Source organism: Heptranchias perlo, chromosome 24, assembly GCF_035084215.1.
Source record: "Heptranchias perlo isolate sHepPer1 chromosome 24, sHepPer1.hap1, whole genome shotgun sequence".
NCBI lineage: Eukaryota > Metazoa > Chordata > Chondrichthyes > Hexanchiformes > Hexanchidae > Heptranchias > Heptranchias perlo.
In genome coordinates this window covers 38,069,928-38,092,680 of record NC_090348.1, presented here as the reverse complement: position 1 = coordinate 38,092,680, position 22,753 = coordinate 38,069,928, and the positions used below count along the sequence as shown (strand labels likewise).

Below are 22,753 nucleotides of genomic sequence, written 5' to 3'. Positions count from 1 at the left end.
AACCATGAAATTAAGGATAGTATTAGATCCAAAAAGGAGTCATATAAAGTTGCCAGAAAAAGTAGCAAGCCTGAGGATTGGAAGCAGTTTAGAAATGAGCAAAAAAGGACCAAGAGATTGATTAAGAGGAGAAAAATAGAGTATAGAGTAAACTTGCAAGGAACATAAAAGTGGACTTTAAAAGCTTCTACAAGTATGTAAAAAGAAAAAGATTAGTGAAGACAAATGTAGGTCCCTTACAGTCAGAAATGGGAGAATTTATAATGGGGAACAAGGAAATGTCAGAGCAATTAAACAAATACTTTGGTTCTGTCTTCAAGGAAGAGGACACAAATAACTTCCCAGAAATGCTAGGGAACCAAAGGACTAGTGAGAAGGAGGAATTAAAGGAAATTAGTAATGGTAAAACAATAGTGCTGGAGAAATTAATGGGACTAAAAGCCAATAAATCCCCAGGACCTGATAATCTGCATCCCAGTGTACTAAAAGAGGTAACCATGGATGCATTAGTTGTCATCTTCCAAAATTCTATAGATTATGGAACAGTTCCTGCAGATTGGAGGGTGGCAAAAGTAACCACACTATTTAAAAAAGGAGGGAGAGAGAAAACAGGGAACTATAGACCGGTTAGCCTAACATCAATAGTAGGGAAAATGCTAGAGTCTATTATAAAGGATGTGATAACAGGATATTTAGAAAATATCAATGGGATTAGACAAAGTCAACATGGATTTATGAAAGGGAAATCATGTTTGACAAACCTACTGGAGTTTTTTGAGGATGTAACTGGTAGAATAGATAAGGGAGGACCAGGGGATGTAGTTTATTTGGATTTCCAGAAGGCCTTTGATAAAGTCCCACATAAGAGGTTGGTGTGCAAAATTAAAGCACATGGAATTAGTGATAATATTCTGGCATGGATTGAAAATTGGTTAACAGACAGGAAACAGAGAGTAAGAATAAATGAGTCTTTTTCTGGGTGGCAGGCGGTGACTAGTGGGGTACCGCAGGGATCAGTGCTTGGGCCCCAGCTATTCACAATATATATCAATGATTTGGATGAGGGAACCAGATGTAATGTTTCCAAGTTTTTGGAAGACACAAAACTAGGTGGGATTGTGGGTTGTGAGGAGGATGCAAAGAGGCTTCAAGGCGATTTAGACAAGTTGAGTGAGTGGGCAAATACATGGCAGATGCAGTATAATGTGGATAAATGTGAAGTTATCTACTTCGGAAGGAAAAACAGAAAGGCAGAGTATTATTTAAATGGTGATAGATTGGGGAATGTTGATGTACAAAGGGTCCTGGGTGTCGTTGTACACCAGTCACTGAAAGCAAATATGCAGGTTCAGCAAGCAGTCAGGAAGGCAAATGATATGTTGGCCTTCATTGCAAGAGGATTTGAGTATAGGAGCAAGGATGTCTTACTGCAGCCTCGGTAAGACAACACCTGGAGTATTGTGTGCAGTTTTGGTCTCCTTACCTAAGAAAGGATATACTTGCCATAGAGGGAGTGCAGCGAAGGTTCACCAGACTGATTCCTGGGATGGCAGGACTGTCGTATGAGGAAAGATTGGGTCGACTCGGCCTGTATTCACTAGAGTTTAGAAGAATGGAGGCGATCTCATTGAAACATATAAAATTCTGTCAGGGCTAGACAGACTGGATGCAGGGAGGATGTTTCCCCTGGCTGGGGGGTCCAGAACGAGGGGGTCACAGTCTTAGGATATGGGGTAGGACATTTAGGACTGAGATGAGGAGAAATGTCTTCACTCAGAGGGTGATGAACCTGTGGAATTCTCTACCAAAGGCTGTGGAGGCCAAGTCACTGAATATATTTAAGATGGAGCTAGATAGATTTCTAGACACAAAATGCATCAAGGGGTATGGGGAGAGAGCGGGACTATGGTATTGAGCTAGAGGATCAGCCATGATAGTGTTGAATGGCGGAGCAGGCTTGAAGGGCCAAATGGCCTACTCCTGCTCCTATTTTCTTTGTTTCTACCTATTTAGCACCTTAAACGTAGGAAAATGTCCCAAGCTGCTTCACAGGAGCATAATTAGATAAAAATAAACACCAAGCCAAAGAAGAAGATATTAGGACAGGTGAACAAAAACTTGGTCAAAGAAGAAAGTTTTAAGGAGGGTCTTAAAGGAGGAGAGAGATGAGGAGAGACAGAAAGATTTAGGCAGAGAATTCCAGAGCTTAGTGCCTAGAGGGCTGAAGGCACGGCCGCCAATGATGGTGAAAGTGTGCACAAGAGGCCAGAGTTAGAGGAATGCAGAGTTGTAAGGCTGGAAGAGGTTAGACGTAGGGAGGGGCAAGGCCATGGAAGGATTTGAACATGAAGATGAGAATTTTAAAATTGAGGCATTGGTGAACCAGGAGTCAATGTAAGTCAGGGAGCACAAGGGTGATGGATGAGTGGGACATGGTGCGGGCAGCAAAGCTCAAATTTATGGAGGGTGGAAGATGGGAGGCCAGTCTTTTGTACATCTGCCTGCTTTTGGTTTCTTATTATTGTTTCATATTTATGTATTGAAAGCTAATGATGCTTCTGTTGGTCAATGTCCAACCTAGAACTTAGGCATTTGGACCAGAAAGAACCCAGATCCAATTCTGAGAAAGCCAGCATGCTAGCTCCTGAATACTATCCAAAGACCATGCTGAAGAGTGTGTATCGACATCAGGAGATCACAAGATCACATGATAATTACTGATGAGGAAAGCCATTTGGCCTATCTTAATTCATCCAGAATGATCCTAAAGTCCTCTCCATACCAGCATCTAATTGTTTCTTAAAATCTTCCAGCCCTTTTGCCTTCACTGCTCTTCCTGGAAGCCTATTTCATACATTGATCACTCTTTGCGTAAAGAAGAATTTCCTAACGTCAGTCCCAAATTTACCTTTTGCTAGTTTGAACCTATGTTCCCTTGCCCTAATCTCACAATTTAAGTTAAAGTAATATTCCAGATTTACCTTTTCCATTCCCTTAACTATCTGACAGGGTCCAGCTCAAATATCTTGCCAATACTGACTATCAGGGCTCACACATGAAGAATAGTCTCTTGAAAGGAGTGCTAAAGAGTGGGACCATACTCCAATATGACTTAACGTTTTCAGGAGAGGACAGGGATAAGTTTGCTTCTTACAAATGGACAGAAATCAATGAAAATCCGACGGTTTCTCTAACGGCCAGTTGATCTGTAACACCAGTTTTACACCCGGGTGGCAAATTGAAAACCTACCCCTGTGTGTTTCAGAAGTTGAAACAAAAGGCAGGATTTTCCTATTAAGTTACACCAGTTTTGCAGCATAACTTGGACGAGGAGGGGAAAAAATCAGTCAGGGAGCCAGTCCCCTGTCTCTCTGCCAATCACTACCAAGTCTGAGATTTCCCACCAGATGTGACAGCAAACGTTGAATACATCTGCCCAAATATGGGCGAGTGCATTCAAAATAAGTGACAATGACGGGATGACATTTAGGGTTGCCAACCCTCCAGGATTGCCCTGGAGTCTCCAGGAATTAAAGATTAATCTCCAGGACACTACTAGAAGCAAACCCAGGAGCAAAATCATAGGTTTTAAAATTTGTGGTTTTATTTAATTTTCTTTGAACACTTTTGTTTATTAGTTAATAAAATATCAGACATGGGAAAAAAGACTGTTTGACTGATGGTCAAGAATCCACTCGATTAATGAAGAGCCTATTCGGTTTCCAAATGGCATGGGAAGGCGGTGCCCAGCGAGTGTTGGGCGACCAATGGCAGGAGGGTGGGGGTGGGGTGGTTGGAGGCAGGAGGTCATGTGACAACACCTCCAGGAATATGTCCAACCAGTGTTGGCAACCCTAATGACATCATACATCACATTCCCCGTCATTATCACTTCCAACAGCACTAGAAGTCCGATAGGGTCAGGCTGAGCTCAGTGATCAAGCAGAAATCCCAGCCGGCCAAACTTCTGGCAGCATTGCCCATGGAGAGGAAGGTCTAGGCCACTGGGTCCCTCGGAAATGTGTCAATATTTGAAGGGGGTCCCCGGGAGTGTACCAATATTTGCACGGGGACCCCCCCCCCCCCCCCACACAGAACATTTTGAAAGCAACTGATCTAAGAAAGAAAGGAGAAAGTTCTTGCAGTTTTGTAGCACCTCATCGCACCCTCAGGATGTCTCAAAGTGCTTCACAACTAATGAATCACTTTTGAAGTACAGTCACTGTTGTTACATCGGCAAATGGTGACCTGCTCTTTCTCTTGTAACCATGGTAATCTCCCCCTCTGCTATATTTTACGAGTTACCTATCTTTAAAGCATGCAAATAAGGCTAGGGTCACTCCTAGGTCCCAGGTTTTAGATCAATTAGCAGCAGTGGAAAGCTGACATCAATCACTGAGAGCAATTTTCTGGGGGCGTTTGAAAAAGTACTGTTTTGACTAACATGACCTATTAATGGGCGTTCCAAAGATAAAACGTGCACTCTTGCTGGAAGACTTCCTGCAAATAATAAAGCTAGATTTGTGGTCATTGAATATGAGGAGTTTGCACCCACAAACAAACCAGCAAATAGATACTCTAATTTGAGGTGTGCATTTACTGTTTGTGGCCTAAAGAAGCCACCACAAGAAATTTTGCTTCATATGCACTGTAACAATTACAGCACATGTTTTCCTATGAATATTTGTATTAGATCTGGTGCAGTTGAGATATTAAGATAAAATGTTGTAATATTTAACTTAGAGCTGATGTTTTCTGAAATATCTTCCCTGGAAATGCTAACAATTTAGTCTTGACACTTCTAGTGAAATACTTATTACATTCCACTTTCTAAAAATATGAAGAAAGGGTTTTGCTGTTATTTCAGATTGTGTTCTCAATGACAATGTTGTGTGTGTTATGGTTCACATATGTCTGTAGTTGTCCAGTATGTAAATTGAAAACTTAACATCTTCAATTAACAAACATATTTAACATTGGTCCCATTTGTTTTCTTCATTGATATTATTGTCCTTTATCTTTGCAGTCCAAAGGCACTTTCACAATTAATCATGAGCTCAGGTATGAGAGACAAACCAAACGTAGGACCCAAAGAGAACCAAAAGAGCTTTGTCTTGTTAATCTGCCTGAGCAACCTCATTCCAAACATGACAGTGCACGTGCACAGGAAGTAAAGTGCTTCTGCATACATGTGTGACACCATTTCCTATGTTCCATATAGCGTAGCCTACACTTGAGTAGAGGATGGGTAGGCAATGTTCTACCCAATGTTTTCCCTCCATAATCTGAGTCATTATAAAGTTAGGCTGTTTTAATTTGTATTATCTTGCCCATTTTTTATCTAGTCTTTTGTCCTCTCCTTCCTCAGAATAATATATGCAGTGGTAATTTTGCATGTCTCCAAGCAAGGGGCAGAGGCTGAGAAATCTTACTCACAACAATATTCATAGGAGCCCTGAAACCCCTGACTTCGGACGGGACTCTTTGGGCTCAATTTGAAACTTAAATTGCGGGTATGTTGGGGGCAGGGGGAGCTGCGAAAATTGCAGAAATGCAGAACGGGTTCAGAAGCCGGCTCCAACCCACCGACTTACGGGTTTCCCACAGAGGCACCTGTGTGCACGCGGGCGACCTGAATCTGGAAGTCCCACCGGCCATTAAAGCCGGTGGGATGATAGTTAAAGAACCAAATGTACCTCATTGAGGTACATAAGGCACTTTACTTGTGACATATTAGGTAACTAGAACGATTTTTAACTTACCTGGGCGGCTTTCCGACAGCTTCTGATTCACGCCTGGTGAAACCAGATGTGAAGGGCTGGATCAGGCAAAAAGAAACGAAATAAATTAACTAACAAACCATTGCAAAAAGTTAAAACACGAAATCAACCTACCTTTCCACCCTGCTCCGATGTCCAATGTCTCCCTCTCCGATCTCCACCTCTTCCCCCCCTGGATCTCCCCCTCTTCACCCCCCCCCCCCGATCTCCCCTCTCCCCCAACAATGTCCCCCCGATCTCCCCATCTTCACCCCTCCAATGTCCCCCTGATCTCCCCCACTTCCCCCCACCGATGTCGCCCCGATCTCCCCCTCTTCACCTCCTCCCCCGATCTTCCCCCTCCACCCCCGATCTTCCCTTCTCCCCCCCCCCCGATTTTCCCCTCTCCCCCCGATCTTCCACTCTCCCCCTCCCCACCCCGATCTTCCATTCCATCGCCGGATGATGTCTTACTCTCTCTCTCAATCAGGCTGGCTGCCAGGCGTGAAACCCGGAAAGAACTTTAATCACCATCAATTACATCGCGACCGCGTCGGAAATGGTAAGTTTGTTTTATTCGGGTTTGCCACGCGCACCTTCACCCCCCACCCCCACTGCCAACCCGCCACCATTTCAAAATTGAGCCCTTTGTCAAAGCTTGTGTGTTGTGTGGATTTAACTCCTTGTGTGCTGTATTTAATTTAATAGTAACATTTTAATGGAAGTCGCTCCTGCGCCAAATAGTCAAAAATCGTGAAAGGTGACACTCCTTTTTTTTTAAAAAAAGACTCTATTTAGCATCGCAAGTTATGCACACAAAACTCTCTCAGTTATTCCTGAGTTAGCACACTGGGCCAGCAGTAGTGACACTAGAATTGGCCTCAGTTTCCCTGGGTTAAAGTAGGGAAAAAAAATCAAACCAAGGGATCCCATTCTTGATCAGTGAGTCTTGCTGAAAAAGCACATTTGGATTTTAGGTGTAAACAGGATCAGCCTCGACTGTAATGTCGCCCACTGTCAAAAAGCCTAACAACAGTTACTGTCTAGTCTCGTACATGAAGAACACCCACCTCGGAGAGATCCTGGAGATTGGCTGACACCTCTGGAATTAATTAATTTATCTAACCCAGCAAGAGTCAACATCTTCAGGAGAGCAGTAGAAAAAACTGGAGGAGGAATTTTTTTTTTAAAAGATTGACACAAAACAAATATTTCCACTTTTTATGAAATTAGTTTTTTTAGCACTACAGTTGACCATTTTAATTTTTTTAATTTAGAATTTCATTTAAAATTCTGTTAACATTTTCATTGAATTGTATCAGTCATATATGTACCTGATTGTAGCCAATGTGAGACTGAGATACTCTCTATAAGCAAGGAAGTGGGAAAGTAGATTTCTCTAGTCTAGATAATACATCCTCAAATTTATCACTTTGGATAAGGTTTATGTCCGTCACCAGAAGCATATGTGAGGTAAAGTGGATCAAAATGTTTTATGTGAGTGACAGGCTGGATGAGATATCAAACAAGTACCGATATCCTTGAGCTTTCACATACAAAAGTACCAGACAGCGCCCTGTCACTTTCTCATTTACTAATTTTCCTTTCATTATGACTTTTCAGTCAGCTTCTGACCCAAGCTGTTGTGGATTTGGTGGTTGTCTACACCGTTATTAGTCTACCTGTGTGTTTGCATCATTTTTGTTCTTTTTCTTGCAGAGTCTTTACAATAGATTTCTAACTCTTGATTTTTCTCCCCTCTTCGGATGAAGAAGGCCAAATACCAACCCTACTGTCTTCCAATTGTAGCTTTTAGTGCCCACCCAAAGAGGCTTTTGTTTAACAGGACCTCAATTTAACATTACATTGGAAAAACAGCATGTCTGACTAGACTTTACCCTCAAGCCTTGCTTAACCACACCACTTTTGACTCAAAGTGCTACCAATTGACCCACACTGAGACTCTCTCATTCCATCATCACTCTACCCATCTCTTCGGGTCTTTCCACAGCACATAAGAGGTTGGATAAGCAACTCATCCTTATACCATTCTTGAGTCAGCTATCAATAGGTGCATGAATCTGAGTATGACCCTAAATTTTTCTCCCATTCTTGTGGGAAAGTATCTCACCTGCTTCTCATCAACAAAGATCAGGAGCCAACCTATACCCAGTGGCAAAAATGTTGCAGCATCATGGACCAATTCTGTACCAGAGATAAAATAGAATAAGAACCAAAGCATTTCATCCCCAGTAAATATTAAGGAATAAAAACAGAAAATCCTGGAAAACACTCAGCAGGTCAGGCAGCATCTGTAGAGAGAGAAACAGAGTTAACATTTCAAATCGATGACCTTCCATCAGAACTGGAAGATGTTAGAGATTAACAGTTTTTAAGCAAGTACAGAGCCAGGGAAAAGGCAGGAGGGAGAACAAAGGGGAAGGAATCCTTGAACAAATAGGAAAAAATAACAAATTGATGCATTTTCCTGTGAAGAACTGTCAAAGTTTCCAATATATCTCATTGGGGATTAAAGGTTGGACTCACTTCCCCTGAAAAACAATTTGCTGCTTTCCTTTCCTTTGTCTGATAACCTTATGTTTTCCCTGTAGAGACAAAGAAGGAGAATCTCTGGATTGTGACTAATAAGCCTTATTTAAACTCTTTGCTTTCTGAAGTAAAAAAAAACATAATGGACCAAATTTTCCTCCTTAGCACCCAGGCATGAGAGCTTGTTGGAGAGGACATCAAAATTCAGGCAGAAACTGCTCACAATTTTCCATCCATCAAATTGAATGGATGCAAAATCGTGGGCACCTTTTGTTCGAATTTGCAATGAATGCTTCTGCCCTAGTAAGCTCTCACATTGAAAGGGAAAATCTCCCCCAATGACTGCTGACTTACATCCATGTGCGGAAACAGCCATTGCTGCTTAGTGCTGTGTACGTTGAAAGGAACATTGCAATTCACATCAGTTGAGGGAAAAATGCAGTCGTGCAGCTTTCCTTGTTAGACACAAGAGCAATCTCTTCTTAGAGCATCTACAGAAGTAGCCGTCTGTAGCAAATGATAATTTTTGAGCACTTTGATGTTTTTGAATATAATGAAACAAATTATTTGGACACCTGCTCCAATGACCACTGCCGGTTTTTTTTATTCGTTTATGAGATGTGGGCGTCGCTGGCAAGGCCAGCGTTTATTGCCCATCCCTAATTGCCCTTGAGAAGGTGGTGGTGAGCCACCTTCTTGAACCGCTGCAGTCTGTGTGGTGAAGGTTCTCCCACAGTGCTGTTAAGTAGGGAGTTCCAGGATTTTTACCCAGTGACGATGAAGGAACGGCGATATATTTCCAAGTCGGAATGGTGGGAGACTTGGAGGGGAACGTGCCGGTGTTGTCGTTCCCATGTCACTGCTCCCCTTGTCCTTCTATGTGGTAGAGGTTGCGGGTTTGGGAGGTGCTGTCGAAGAAGCCTTGGCGAGTTGCTGCAGTGCATCTTGTAGATGGTACACAATGCAACCACGGTGCGCCGGTGGTGAAGGGAGTGAACGTTTAGGGTGGTGGATGGGGTACTAATCAAGCAGGCTGCTTTGTCCTGGATGGTTTCGAGCTTCTTGAGTGTTGTTGGAGCTGCACTTCATCCAGGCAAGTGGAGAGTATTCCATCGCACTCATGACTTGTGCCTTGTAGATGCTGGAAAGGCTTTGGGGAGTCAGGAGGTGAGTCACTTGCCGCAGAATACCCAGCCTCTGACCTACTCTTATAGCCACTGTATTTATGGTCCAGTTAAGTTTCTGGTCAATGGTGACCCGCAGGATGTTGATGGTGGGGAATTCAGCGATGGTAATGCCGTTGAATGTCAAGAGGAGGTAATTAGACTCTGTCTTGTTGGAGATGGTCATTGCCTGGCACTTGTCTGGCGCGAATGTTACTTGCCACTTATCAGCCCAAGCCTAGATGTTGTCCAGGTCTTGCTGCATGCGGGCACAGACTGCTTCATTATCTGAGGGGATGCGAATGGAACTGAACACTGTGCAATCATCAGTGAACATCCCCATTTCTTATCCTTATGATGGAGGGAAGGCCAAGGCTGTAATGAGGTCTGGAGTCCAGTGGTCCTGGCGGAACCCAAACTGAGCATCTGTGAGCAGGTTATTAGTGAGTAAGTGCCTCTTGATAGCACTGTCGATGACACCTTCCATCACTTTGCTGATGATTGAGAGTAGACTGATGGGGTCGGATTGGATTTGTCCTGCTTTTTGTGGTCAGGACGTACCTGGGCAATTTTCCACATTGTCGAGTAGATGCCAGTGTTAGAGCTGTACTGGAACAGTTTGGCTAGAGGCGCAGCTAGTTCTGGAGCACAAATCTTCAGCACTACAGCCGGGATGTTGTCGGGGCCTATAGCCTTTGTTGTATCCAGTGCACTCAGCCATTTCTTGATATCACGTGGAGTGAATCGAATTGGCTGAAGATTGGCTTCTGTGATGGTGGGGATATAGGGAGGAGGCCAAGATGGATCATCCACTTGGCATTTCTGGCCGAAGATGGTTGCAAACGTTTAGAATTATTATGGGGCTGAGGCGTGGAATTCACTTCTGTAGTTAGAAAATGTCAATTACAAACAAGGCTATTGTTTTGTGGTTTTCATGGAAAGTGGGACGGAATCATGGAATACAATCCCCAGTAAAGAGCCTGAAGATCTGATAATCCCTTATGATAAAACCAGAATTCAACTTATTCAGTCACCATAAACCAATGTACCTAATTATAAAAAAGAATCATGGAATGCAATCCCAAAACATTGGTATATTCCACAACCTCAGGTAGCACTGATTATGATACATTAAGATTAGATTTACTTTGGTATAGTATTTGCCTAGCTTTAATATTAAAGTTTCTATGTGCTCTTTAATTTGCAAATAAATGCTGTAGTAATTTTAGCCTCTACACACTGTGATACATGTGGTGGTATTCCATCTACTGAAGTGTTAGGAGATTGGAGGACATGCCAAAGTAAAGCTCCACATTAAGTTATTGCAATTAAGGGTAATGGTTAATCCAGAACAAAACCTCTCCAAGGGCAGAATTTACATTTCCAGGTCATGCCGAGGGAGAAAGCAGTCTTTTAAGAGCCCCGAATAGTAATAGTAATCGAAGATTTAGGAGAGGAGGGGTGAAATTTCAATAGTACAAGCTTCAGCAATGAAGATTATAACAAATCTAGAAACCAAGAAGTTTGTGCTCTGTTTCAGCTGCAAATGACCTGAACTTCACTCAAGTCAAAGAAAAATATCACCAGTGAAATAGATACTGCATTCCAATTGATCACCGTTACTTAGAAACCAAAATTGTTACCTGTAGTAACATCAATATGTAACATAATCAGACATAAATCAGATAAACCCAATTAGAAAAGTGGGCAGAGGTCCATTCTGAATTTCCGTTGTGTGTTCCTCAGCGAGTCAGTGACCTACCCTAAGGCTGCAGTGTGTACCGTCCACAGGATGCACTGCAGCAACTCGCCAAGGCTTCTTCGACAGCACCTCCCAAACCCGCGAACCTCTACCACCTAGAAGGACAAGAGCAGCAGGCACATGGGAACAACACAATCTGCACGTTCCCCTCCAAGTCACACACCATCCCGACTTAGAAATATATCGCCGTTCCTTCATCGTCGCTGGGTCAAAATCCTGGAACTCCCTTCCTAACAGCACTGTGGGAGAACCGTCACCACACGGACTGCAGCGGTTCAAGAAGGCGGCTCACCACCACCTTCTCAAGGGCAATTAGGGATGGGCAATAAATGCCAGCCTTGCCAGCGACGCCCACATCCCATGAACGAATAAAAAAAAGCACAGTAACACGTCCGACGTACCGACATTTTACCAATTAGGAAATGTCAATTATAATCGAAGCCATTGCTTTGTGGTTTTCGTGGAAAGTGGGATGGAATCACGGAATACAATCCCCAGTAAGGATCCTGAAAATCTGTTAATCCCATGTGATAAAACCGGAATTTGCACATAATGCTGCAAACACTGTGGTATTAGCCAGTAAACACTGTGATATGTGTGGTGGTATTCCATCTACTGGAGTGTTAGGAGATGGAGGACATGCCAATGTAAAGCTCCGCATTAAGTTATTGCAATTAGGGGTAATTGTTAATCCAGGACAAAACCTCTACAAGGGCAGAATTTGCACCCACTTTACATCATAACAACTTGCATTTATATAGCACCTTTAATGTAATAAAAACATTGCAAGGTGCTTCACAAGAGCGTTATCAGACAAACTTTGACATCGAACCACATAAGGAGATATTAGGATAGGTGACCAAAAACTTAGCCAAAGAGGTAGGTTTTAAGGAGCATCTTAAAGGAGGCACCTGTATCCTTAAAGGAGCTTGAGCACAGAGGTTGGTAAAAGACAGAGAGTGAACCTCTAATGGAATGAATTGCTAACAGAGTGGAGAATTTCAACTGAGAATTAGGTGCAGAGGGGGAAAGAGGTTCTAAGCAATTTAAACCAAGGGATTATAAACTAATCAACTTTTAAAAACTTAAATAAAAAAATACATAACATTTTTTTAAAAAGACTAAGTAATTACTAATTATTTTCAAATCAAGCTAAATCCATTTACTAAATGTAACCTAGATCTTAAGTGATTGTATTAGACCTAGAAATAAACTACTGATTAAATAAATAAAAACTAGAAATGGCAGTACAGGCTGTGTGTCGGAACTGTAATATGTGGGAGTTTGTGGACAGTGACCCTGTTCCGGATTGCCACATCTGCAGTAAATGTCCCTGGCTTGAGACACTTCGGCTCAGAGTCTTTGAGCTGCAGTGTGAGTTAGAGATACTCTGACACAAAAGGGAGGAGGAGGTAGAGAAGAAGGTCCTGCAGACACTGGATCTATCCAACAGGTACAAGGTACTTGATACCTGTGAGGATAAGGATGAAGGCTGCAGGGAGGATGCCCAGAATACTAACCATGGCACCGTGGAGCATGAGGCAGTCCAAAGTGAGGGGGGGGAAGATCAGAATAGAAAGGTTGTAGTCTATAATCAGATGGATATAATAGATAGCATCCTCTGCAGTCACGACCGAGAGCCCAAGAGGGTGTGTTGCCTACCTGGTATAAGAGTAAAGGATATCTCGGAGCAACTGGAGAGGAACTTGGAAAGGGAGGGGGAGAATCCAGTTGCCATGGTCCATATCAAAATCATATGGAAGAACAAGAAGGAGGTCCTGCTAAGGGAATATCAGAAGCTAGGAGCTAAATTAAAAAGCAAGACCTCACAGGTGGTAATCTCAGCATTACTACCTGAGCCACGTGTTAATTGGTAAAGGGATAGGCAGATCAAAAAGGTGAACGTGTGGCTGAAAGAGTGGTGCGGGAAGGAGGGGTTCCATTTCATAGGACACTGGCACCTGTACTGGGACAGGAAGGAGCTGTACTGCTGGGATAGGCTCCACCTGAACCGGAATGGGACCAGTGTCCTAGCGGAAAGGATAAATAGGGCTTTAAACTAGCAAGATGGGGGGAGGGATCGGTAGCAATAACAAAAGCTTAAAGATAAAACAGGAGATGAGTGTAAAGGTCAGACCAGGGTAAAGAATAAAGAAAACATAAATGGTCAAGGAAGAAATACAATTATAAAACAGAAGTATAAAAGGATTGTTAAAAAGAAAGTAAAAGGAACAACTGTTAAAGATGAATTAAACTGCTTGTACAGCAATGTACACAGTGTCCAACATAAAATGGGAGAACTGAAGGCAATAATCCGTAGTGAGGAACCAGATGTAGTAGGAATAACTGAAACATGGCTACATAAAGAACAGGACTGGCAACTAAATATTGCAGGTTATAACATAATGAGAAAGAACAGGGAAGAAAGAAGGGGCGGGGGGATAGAGTAGCTGTACTAATTAGAGATCTCATAATGGCAGTAGAAAAAAAAGACATAACTAACAGAAGAATAGAAACAGAATCCAAATGGATTGAAATAAAAATATTAGAAGGGATTGATCACACTAATAGGGATATACTACAGATCACCTAATCGTGGAAATGAGATGGAGGAAGAAATATGTAAGCAAATATGTGAAATGAGTAAAGGACCTAGAATAATAATCATGGGAGATTTTAATTATCCCCAAATAAACTGGCAAGAAGAGTTAGGTAAAGGGGTACAGGGAATAGAGTTTTCACAATGTGTGCAGGACTCCTTTCTTACCCAGTAGGTAAAATGCCCAACAAGAGAGGAAGTACTGCTGGATCTGGTACTGGGAAATGAACCAGAACAGATAAGAGAAGTACGCATAGGGGAACATCTAGGCAATAGCGATCACAACACAATAAGGATTAAGATAAAGATTGAGAACACCAAGGTGATAAATTGGAAAAAAAGATGATTTTCATGGGATGAGAATGGAACTAGAGAAAATAAACTGGAAACATTTACTGATAGAGAAATAGAACAGCGGTGGGAAATATTTAAAACGGTGATCAGTGTAGGCCAGGAGAAATATATCCCACTAAAAAGCAAGAACTAGCCAGTAATGATACACCATAGATGAATAAAGAAATAAGGGTGAAATTGAAACTAAAGAAAACGGCATACACTAAGTACATAGACAACAAAGGAGAGGATGACAAAAGGGAATATTAAAAGGTTAGGAAAGAAGTGAAAAAAACAATTAGGAAGGCAAAGAGAAACTATGAAATTAAATTATTAAGGAATATAAAAAGAAATAGTAAAGTATTCCACAGAAACATAAATAACAAAAGAAAAATTAGGATAGGGATAGGGCCACTAAGTGATGTACATGATAAACTCACAGGTAATGACAGCAAAATGGCAGAAATATCAAAACTATTGCTTTGCCTCAGTATTTACCAGGAGACTAACATGGTGGGCATGACATTAGAAGAAGAGATCAACAAAGATATAAAGACATTTAAGATAGAAAAGGAGGAGATAATTGATAAACTAATCAACTAAACTTAGAGAGAATAAAACCCCTGGTCTGGATGGATTGCATCCATACAGATTAAAAGAAGGTAGGGAAGAGATAGCAGAGGCACTATTACATATATATAAAAATTCATTAGAAAGGTGAATAGTGCCAGAGGACTGGCAGACAGTTAATGTGATTTACATATTTAAAAGAGGAGATAGAACCAGTACTGGGAACTATAAACCAATTAGCCTAACATCGGTGGTAGGAAAGATAATGGAATCCTTACTCAAAGATGCAATAGAGAAACATCTAAAAACCAAAAATATAATAAAGAACAGTCAGCGTGGATTTCAAAAGGGAAGGTCATCCTTGACCAACCTGAGTGAACTCTTTGAAGAAATAACAGGAAGGGTAGACAAGGGTAATGTAGTAGATGTAATATATTTGGATTTTCGATAAGGTACCTCAAAGTAGACTCATGACTAAGGTCAGAGCATGTGGATTCAGGGGACAGGTAGCAGAATGGATAGCAAACTGGCTACAAACAGAAAACAGAGAGTAGGGATTAAAGGTAGTTACTCAGACTGGCAAAAGTTGGGAAGTGGTGTTCCGCAAGGATCAGCGCTGAGACCATTGTTGTTCACTATTTACATAAACAATTTGGACTCGGGAATCGGAAGTACAATTTCAAAATTTGCGGATGACACCAAATTGGGGGTATAGTTAATATTGAGGAGGACTGCGACAAAACACAGGAAGACATTAATAAACTTGCAAAATGGGCATGTAATTGGCAAATGGATTTCAATATAGATAAATGTGAGGTATTACATTTTGGTAGGAATAACAAGGGGGCCACATACTGCTTGGATAATAAGAGTCTAAATGGGGTAGAGGAGTGGAGGGATTTGGGATAAAGATACACAAATCACTAAAAGTAGCAGCAGGTTAATAAGGTCATTGAAAAACAGAGAAGTTGTGTTAAACGTGTATACGACCTTGGTTAGACCACACTTGGAGTACCATAGCAGTTCTGGTCTCTATATTATAAAAAGGATATAGAGGCACTGGAGAAGGTGCAAAAAAGATTTACAAGAATGATACCAGAACTGAGAGGTTATACCTATCAAGAAAGGTTGAGCAGGCTGGGGCTCTTTTCTTTGGATAAGAGAAGACTGAGGGCTAACCTGATAGACGTCTTTAAGGTTATGAAAGGGTTTGATAGGGTAGACGTAGATGAGATGTTTCCACTTGCAGGGGAGACCAGAACCAGGGGCCATAAATATTAGATAGTCACTAATAAATCCAATAGGGAATTCAGGAGAAAATTCTTTACCTAGAAAGTGGATAGAATGTGGAACTCGCTACCACAAGGAGTAGTTGAGGTGACTAGCATAAATGCATTTAAGGGGAAGCTAGATAAACACATGAGGGAGAAAGGAATAGAAGGATATGCTGATAAAGTTAGATGAAGTAGGGAGGGAGGAAGCTCGTGTGGAGCATAAACACCAACATGGACCTGTTGGGCCGAATGGCCTGCTTCTGTGCTGTACATCCTCTGTAATCTATGTAATTCTATTGTTTCCAGTGCATGAAGTCATCCAATGCAGGGAATGTCATCTGTGCTCACCAGCCAATATTCACATGTCTGCATCTACAAAGGTGCACATACCTCATCTTGGCAAAGGTTTGGTGCATGCAGAAGTTCCTTTTCCCAAAGGAATCCAGGACAATAGATTGGATAAACAATAAGATTTGTCATTACCTGGCTAACCATAATGCTTTCGTAAAAGCACCCCAATCACAGTATGTTGTGCCTTCAGTAGTATTGCATGAAAGAAGGATGCTAGGTTGATCAACAGCCAACATAGTTTGATTAGCCATACCCACCAAGAAGCCACCAATCATAATAAGCAATATGAATTAACAGCGCAGATAGATATTAACGGTTATGATATAGTTGCAATTATGGAGACACGGTTGCAGGGTGATCAAGGATGGGAACTGAACATCCAGGGGTATTCAATATTTAGGAAGGACAGGCAAAAGGGAAAGGAGGTGGGGTAGCTTTGTTAATAAAGGAGGAAATCAATGCAATAGTGAGGAAGGATATTGGCTCGGAAAACCACAATGTGAAATCTGTATGGGTGGAGCTAAGAAACACCAAGGGGCAGAAAATATTGGTGAGGGTTGTCTATGGGCCCCAAAGAGTAGTGAAGATGTAGGGGAGGGCATTAAACAGGAAATTAGAGACGCATGCAAGAAGGGTACAACTATAATCATGGGTGACTTTAATCTACCAATAGATTGGTCAAACCAAATTAGCAATAATACTGCAATACTATGGGGGAGGAATTCCTGGAGAGTGTACGTGATGGTTTTCTAGACCAATACGCTGAGGAACCAACTAGAGAACAGGTGATCCTAGACAGGGTATTGGGCAATGAGAAAGGATTAATTAACAATCTTGTTGTGCGGGGTCCCTTAGCGAAGAGCGACCATAACATGATAGAATTCCTCATTAAGATGGAGAGTGAAGCAGCTGAATCCGAAACTATGGTCCTGAATCTAAATAAAGGAAATTACGTAAGTATGAGGTGTGAGTTGGCTATGATAGATTGGGGAACTTTACTAAAAGAAATGACGGTGGATAGGCAATGGCTAATATTTAAAGAACATGTGCAGGAATTACAACAATTATTCATTCCTGTCTGGCACAAAAATAAAACAGGAAAGGTGGCTTCCAAAAGAAATTAGGGATAGTTTTAGATCCAAAGAGGAGCATATAAAATTGCTATAAAAAGTGGCAAGCCTGACGATTGGGAACAGTTCAGAATTCAGCAAAGGAGGACAAAGAGATTGATTAAGAGGGGAAAAATAGAGTATGAGAGTAAACTAGCAGAGAACATAAAAACTGACTGTAAAAGCTTCTATAAATATGTCAAGAGAAAAAGATTAGTGAAGACAAATGTAGGTCCCTTACAGTCAGAAATAGGGGAAATTATAATGGGGAACAAAGAAATGGCAGAACAATTAAACACATACTTTGGTTCTGTCTTCACAGAGGAGGACACAAATAACCTGCCAGAAATGTTAGGGAACCAAGGGTCTAGTGAGAGGGAGGAACTGAAGGAAACCAGTATTAGTAAAAAAATAGTGCTAGGGAAATTAATGGGGCTAAAGGCTGACAAATCCCCAGGGCCTGATCATCTACATCCCAGAGTACTAAAGGAAGTGGCCCTGGAAATAGTGGATGCATTGGTGATCATCTTCCAAAATTCTGTAGACTCTGGAACAGTTCCTACAGATTGGAGGGTGGCAAATGTAACCCCACTATTTAAAACAGGAGGGAGAGAAAAAACAGGGAATTACAGACCAGTTAGCCTAACATCAGTAGTGGGGAAAATGCTAGAGTCTATTATAAAAGATGTGATAACAGAACACTTGGAGGGCATTAACAGGATTGGACAAAGTCAGCATGGGTTTATGAAAGGGAAATCATGCTTAACAAATCTACTGGAGTTTTTTGAGGATGTAACTAGTAGAATAGATAGGGGAGAACCAGTGGATGTGGTGTACTTGGATTTTCAGAAGGCTTTTGATAAGGTCCCACTCAAGAGGTTAGTGTGCAAAATTAAAGCACATGGGATTGGGGGGAATATACTGGTATGGATTGAGAATTGGGTAACAGACAGGAAACAGAGAGTAGGGATAAATGGGTCTTTTTTGGGATGGCAGGCAGTGACTAGTGGGGTACCGCAGGGATCAGTGCTTGGGCCCCAGCTATTCACAATATATATCAATGATTTGGATGAGGGAACTAAATGTAACATTTCCAAGTTTGCAGACGACACAAAGCTGGGGTGGAATGTGAGCTGTGAGGAGGATGCAAAGAGGCTCCAATGTGATTTAGACAAGTTGGGTGAGTGGGCAAGAACATGGTAGATGCAGTAAAACGTGGATAAATGTGAGGTTATTCACTTTGGTTCTAAAAACAGAAAGGCAGATTATTATCTGAATGGTGATAGATTGGGAAAAGGAGAGATGCAACGAGACCTGGGTGTTCTTGTACACCAGTCACTGAAAGCGAGCGTTCAGGTGCAGCAAGCAGTTAGGAAGGCGAATGGTATGTTGGCCTTCATTGCAAGAGGATTTGAGTACAGGAGCAGGGATGTCTTACTGCAGTTATACAGGGCCTTGGTGAGACCACATCTGGTCTCCTTATCTGAGGAAGGATGTCCTTGCCATGGAGGGAGTGCAACGAAGGTTCACCAGACTGATTCCTGGGTTGGCAGGACTGACGTATGAGGAGATATTGGGTCAACTAGGCCTGTATTCACTACAGTTTAGAAGAATGAGAAGTGATCTCATCGAAACATATAAAATTCTAACAGGGCTAGACAGACTAGATGCAGGGAGGATGTTCCCGATGGCTGGGGAGTCCAGAACCAGGGGTCACAGTCTCAGGATACAGGGTATCCCATTTAGAACCGAGATGAGGAGAAATTTCTTCACTCAGAGGGTGGTGAACCTGTGGAATTCTCTACCACAGAAGGCAATGGAGGCCAAGTCATTAGATGTATTCAAGAAGGAGATAGATATATTTCTTAATGCTAAAGGGATCAAGGGATATGGGGAAAAAGCGAGAACAGAGTACTGAGTTAGACGATCAACCATGATCATTTTGAATGTCGGAGCAGGCCCGAAGGGCTGAATGGCCTACTCTTGCTCCTATTTTCTACGTTTCTATGTTTCTATATGTGCAAGCATTGGCATGCCTATTTCGCATTGAGCATGTGGGAATTGGCTTCACAGGCTCCAACTATCAGAGAGCCAGATGCAGAACTGTGCCATCTGCTTCAAGGGCACATGCAGGTACCATGTAACATAGGGTTGGCACAACCAGTGTCAGTATCGGTCAGCTACAGGTTCAAGCCAAGCATGCTGATATGGGTTGATGCTGTGGAATAGCACAAAGGGCCATCTTCCTCACAACCACTTCATACAGCACCATCTCCACTTCAGAGCCATTAGACGGGATTGATAGCTTGGCTGCTGCATTGCTTTCACACCTTGGGTTTCTTCCTTTTATGATCTTCATCACCTTCTCCCTCTTCAGCCTTGGCAAAGGCTGCTAATGTGTTGAGATGCTTTTGTGCCTTTTCTAAGACTTTTACCCCTTTAATTGTCTGCATATTTTAAAATTTGACCTATTGTTTTCTGCTCCCACTTACACTGGTGCTCCGGATGCCGCCATCTTGGGTAAGGTCCTGAGGTAGGCAGCCGCTGCACCCACCTGTTTCAGGTGGCAAGCCACTTGTGATATGCAAATCGGGTGATGTACACAGGACCCTGATTGCAATTTTGAGGTACAAAGGGACTGTTGGAGGCTGCTCAGAAAATAGCCAAAGATATTTTTAATTTTAATTTTTATGGGACCAGGAGAAGCAGGTGTGCTTGTCTTGGTATGACAAAAATACTTCGGCCTAACGTTGACCATGCATGTCCAATTGCCCATTGTACACCTAAAATTAAAATTGCACCCATGTTGTAAAATTTAGCCTAGTGTATATAAAAATCATACCATCAAGCTACTCAAACATATCAATTGGAAAGGTCATGCTGGCTTTGCAGTACATTGGCATGTTGGATGCTGCCAAGCCAGTATCTTGTTTGCATCAAATATTTCTGGTTTCCAACTCCTTAAAGTATTAGGCAATAGACCAGAAGGTCATAGGTTTGATCTCTCATCTGTGCTGAGTTGGCGGATCTCAGCCATGGCAATAGTTGAGGTGTTATAATTGGTCTCAGTGCCCCTGGGCCAGAAGAAGTAGAGATTAGCTAGATTTCCCACTCCTGATTGCCATCCAGTGACGGTTAGTGCACATCTGCAGACGTAAGGTGAGCTCAGCCATGATGATGCTCACAGTGGATAGCCTGCCAACGCTCACTGTCTAGGTTGCTACTTAAGGAAGAGGCACCTGCGCAAGGCATAAGAGGGCCAATGGCACTCTACTTCAGCATGTGCCAGCTCCTTCAGGAGAGAAGAGCAAAAGGAGTGAATGTTAGATAGGTTGGAATAAAGTACCTGGCAGATCTGGGACTTAAAGCAACATCTAGGATTGAGGATATTAAAGGTGAATAAGTCAAGACACTCAAGAGCATGATATTTTATCCCCCCAAAAAAATCAAATTATCTAGTAGTTCAAATTAATTAATTGGATTGAAATGGCACAAGTTTTTGAACACTAAAAAAAATTTGAACTATTGAAATTAAGTGGGGGGAATTTTGACTTTTTGCGATAGTGTAAAACGGGTGATAGTGAATCGGCAGGCCGTTTTACATCTCTCCTGATTTTTATTTCCATTGAAGTCAAAATTACCCCCAGTGACTTTGAATTATCAGAAGTAGACTGTAGATTGAACTTTGCTCCGTAATTCCGACAAACTATAAACATCAAACTAATTTTTTTTATGAATGCTGATGGATTTCCAGCATTTTCTATTTTTATTTCTGGACCAACAAACTGGAAACAGAAAGGAAGCAAAGAAACCCAGGAGAAAGGTTTAATAATAGCCTCAAAATTTGTTACAAATCTTGTCATTGGGTTCTTTAAATGCACTTCGAAAAATACCCTGGATGTCTATTTTGTAATAGATGACTGAGGGCTATAAACACTGGGAAATTGCATAGCACTCGAAATAATAGCTTAGTGACTGAATCTTGATATAATTAACTTCAAACTGGTGGGCGCTTCTGGTGCCAGTATGAAATCCAGAATGGATGGCACACTAAATGGGTAGACATCTGGTGCAATGGGTGTCTGCCCATTTTCCTAATCGTTTGTGCCCACTTTGCACCCATTAATTGAACATAACCAATTGGAAAATCTCCCCATGCGTCTTGAACAGTCATAAGTTTAAAGGAACGCTCTCTTCAGGAAGAAGATTTTGCAAAGCTAATCCCTTGTTGGGATAGAAAGAGAAGGTAAAAGAAAAAAAGAAAGAAATATTTGCATTTCACGACATCAAGATGTCCCAAAGCCCTTTAAAGCTAACTAGTTTAGTGTGATAATCGCTGCTGTGAAGCGCCTTGGGATGTTTTGTTAAAGGTGTTATATAAATGTAAGTTGTTGTTGTTGTTTTGAAGTGTAGTCACTGTTGTAATGTAGGAAACGCAGCATCCTATTTGCGCACAGCAAGGTCCCACAAACAGCAATTAAGAGAATGACCAGATAATCTGTTTTTTAGTGGGTTGGTTGAGAGATAAATATTGGCCAGGACACCGGGGCAAACACGCCCGCTCTTCTTTGAATAGTGCCATGGGATCTTTTACGTCCAACTGAGAGGGCAGGCAGTTTAACGTCCCTTTCGAAAGACAACACCTCCAACAGTGCAGCACTCTCTCAGTACTACATTGAAGAACTGCAGCGTTTTCACCATAAATGGTGTCAAGCACAAGTAATGTGATTTATGTCATTGGGTCATACGTTTGGACGTTTTTCAAAAAATTTCCTGAATGCTTTTTCTTTTGACTTGTAGACCAAAACTCACCAAGGCATGCAACACAACAGTAGTCAGTGAGTCTGACATAATTTGCAAAATAATTACACTTTTAAACAGGCCTGAAAGTCTCATTCTACACTGGCGTCTTTGAAACTGTTGATACATTGTTATATTGAAAATTACAGGAAACTCAATGCAAAGCTGAATTGCTCAATTTGTCCCTGTGGAGGTTTGTCATCAAGGACCCTATTGTATTATTAGCCTCCTGTCAGGTAGAAATCCTTAGAAAAAATATCATTTCCCCAGATAGGAGAGGAAGCATTTTTCTTTGATGGGGGGTGAGGGGTGAGTTTTGTGCTTGATGAAGTGAGGGAAGTTTTTGCCGTGGAATGGAACACCACATTGTGAGCACCCATTGTCAGTATACAGCAGTCCCAAGTTAGCCCTGGTATAGCACAGTAGAAGCAAAGTAAAGCTCCCTGTACCCTGTTGCACAATGTGCCTCTGCCCCAAACTCAC

At 41.9% G+C, this 22,753-nt stretch overlaps 1 long non-coding RNA gene across 1 annotated transcript in view; it reads left to right on the top strand.

The window, feature by feature from the left end:
- LOC137341878 (uncharacterized) overlaps positions 1-22,753 on the top strand; it is a 44,637-nt gene that overhangs the window by 5,237 nt on the left and 16,647 nt on the right. Inside the window, exon 3 of the long non-coding RNA XR_010967148.1 lies at positions 6,250-6,321. This is a non-coding gene — a long non-coding RNA (uncharacterized lncRNA). The remainder of the gene's footprint in view (positions 1-6,249; positions 6,322-22,753) is intronic.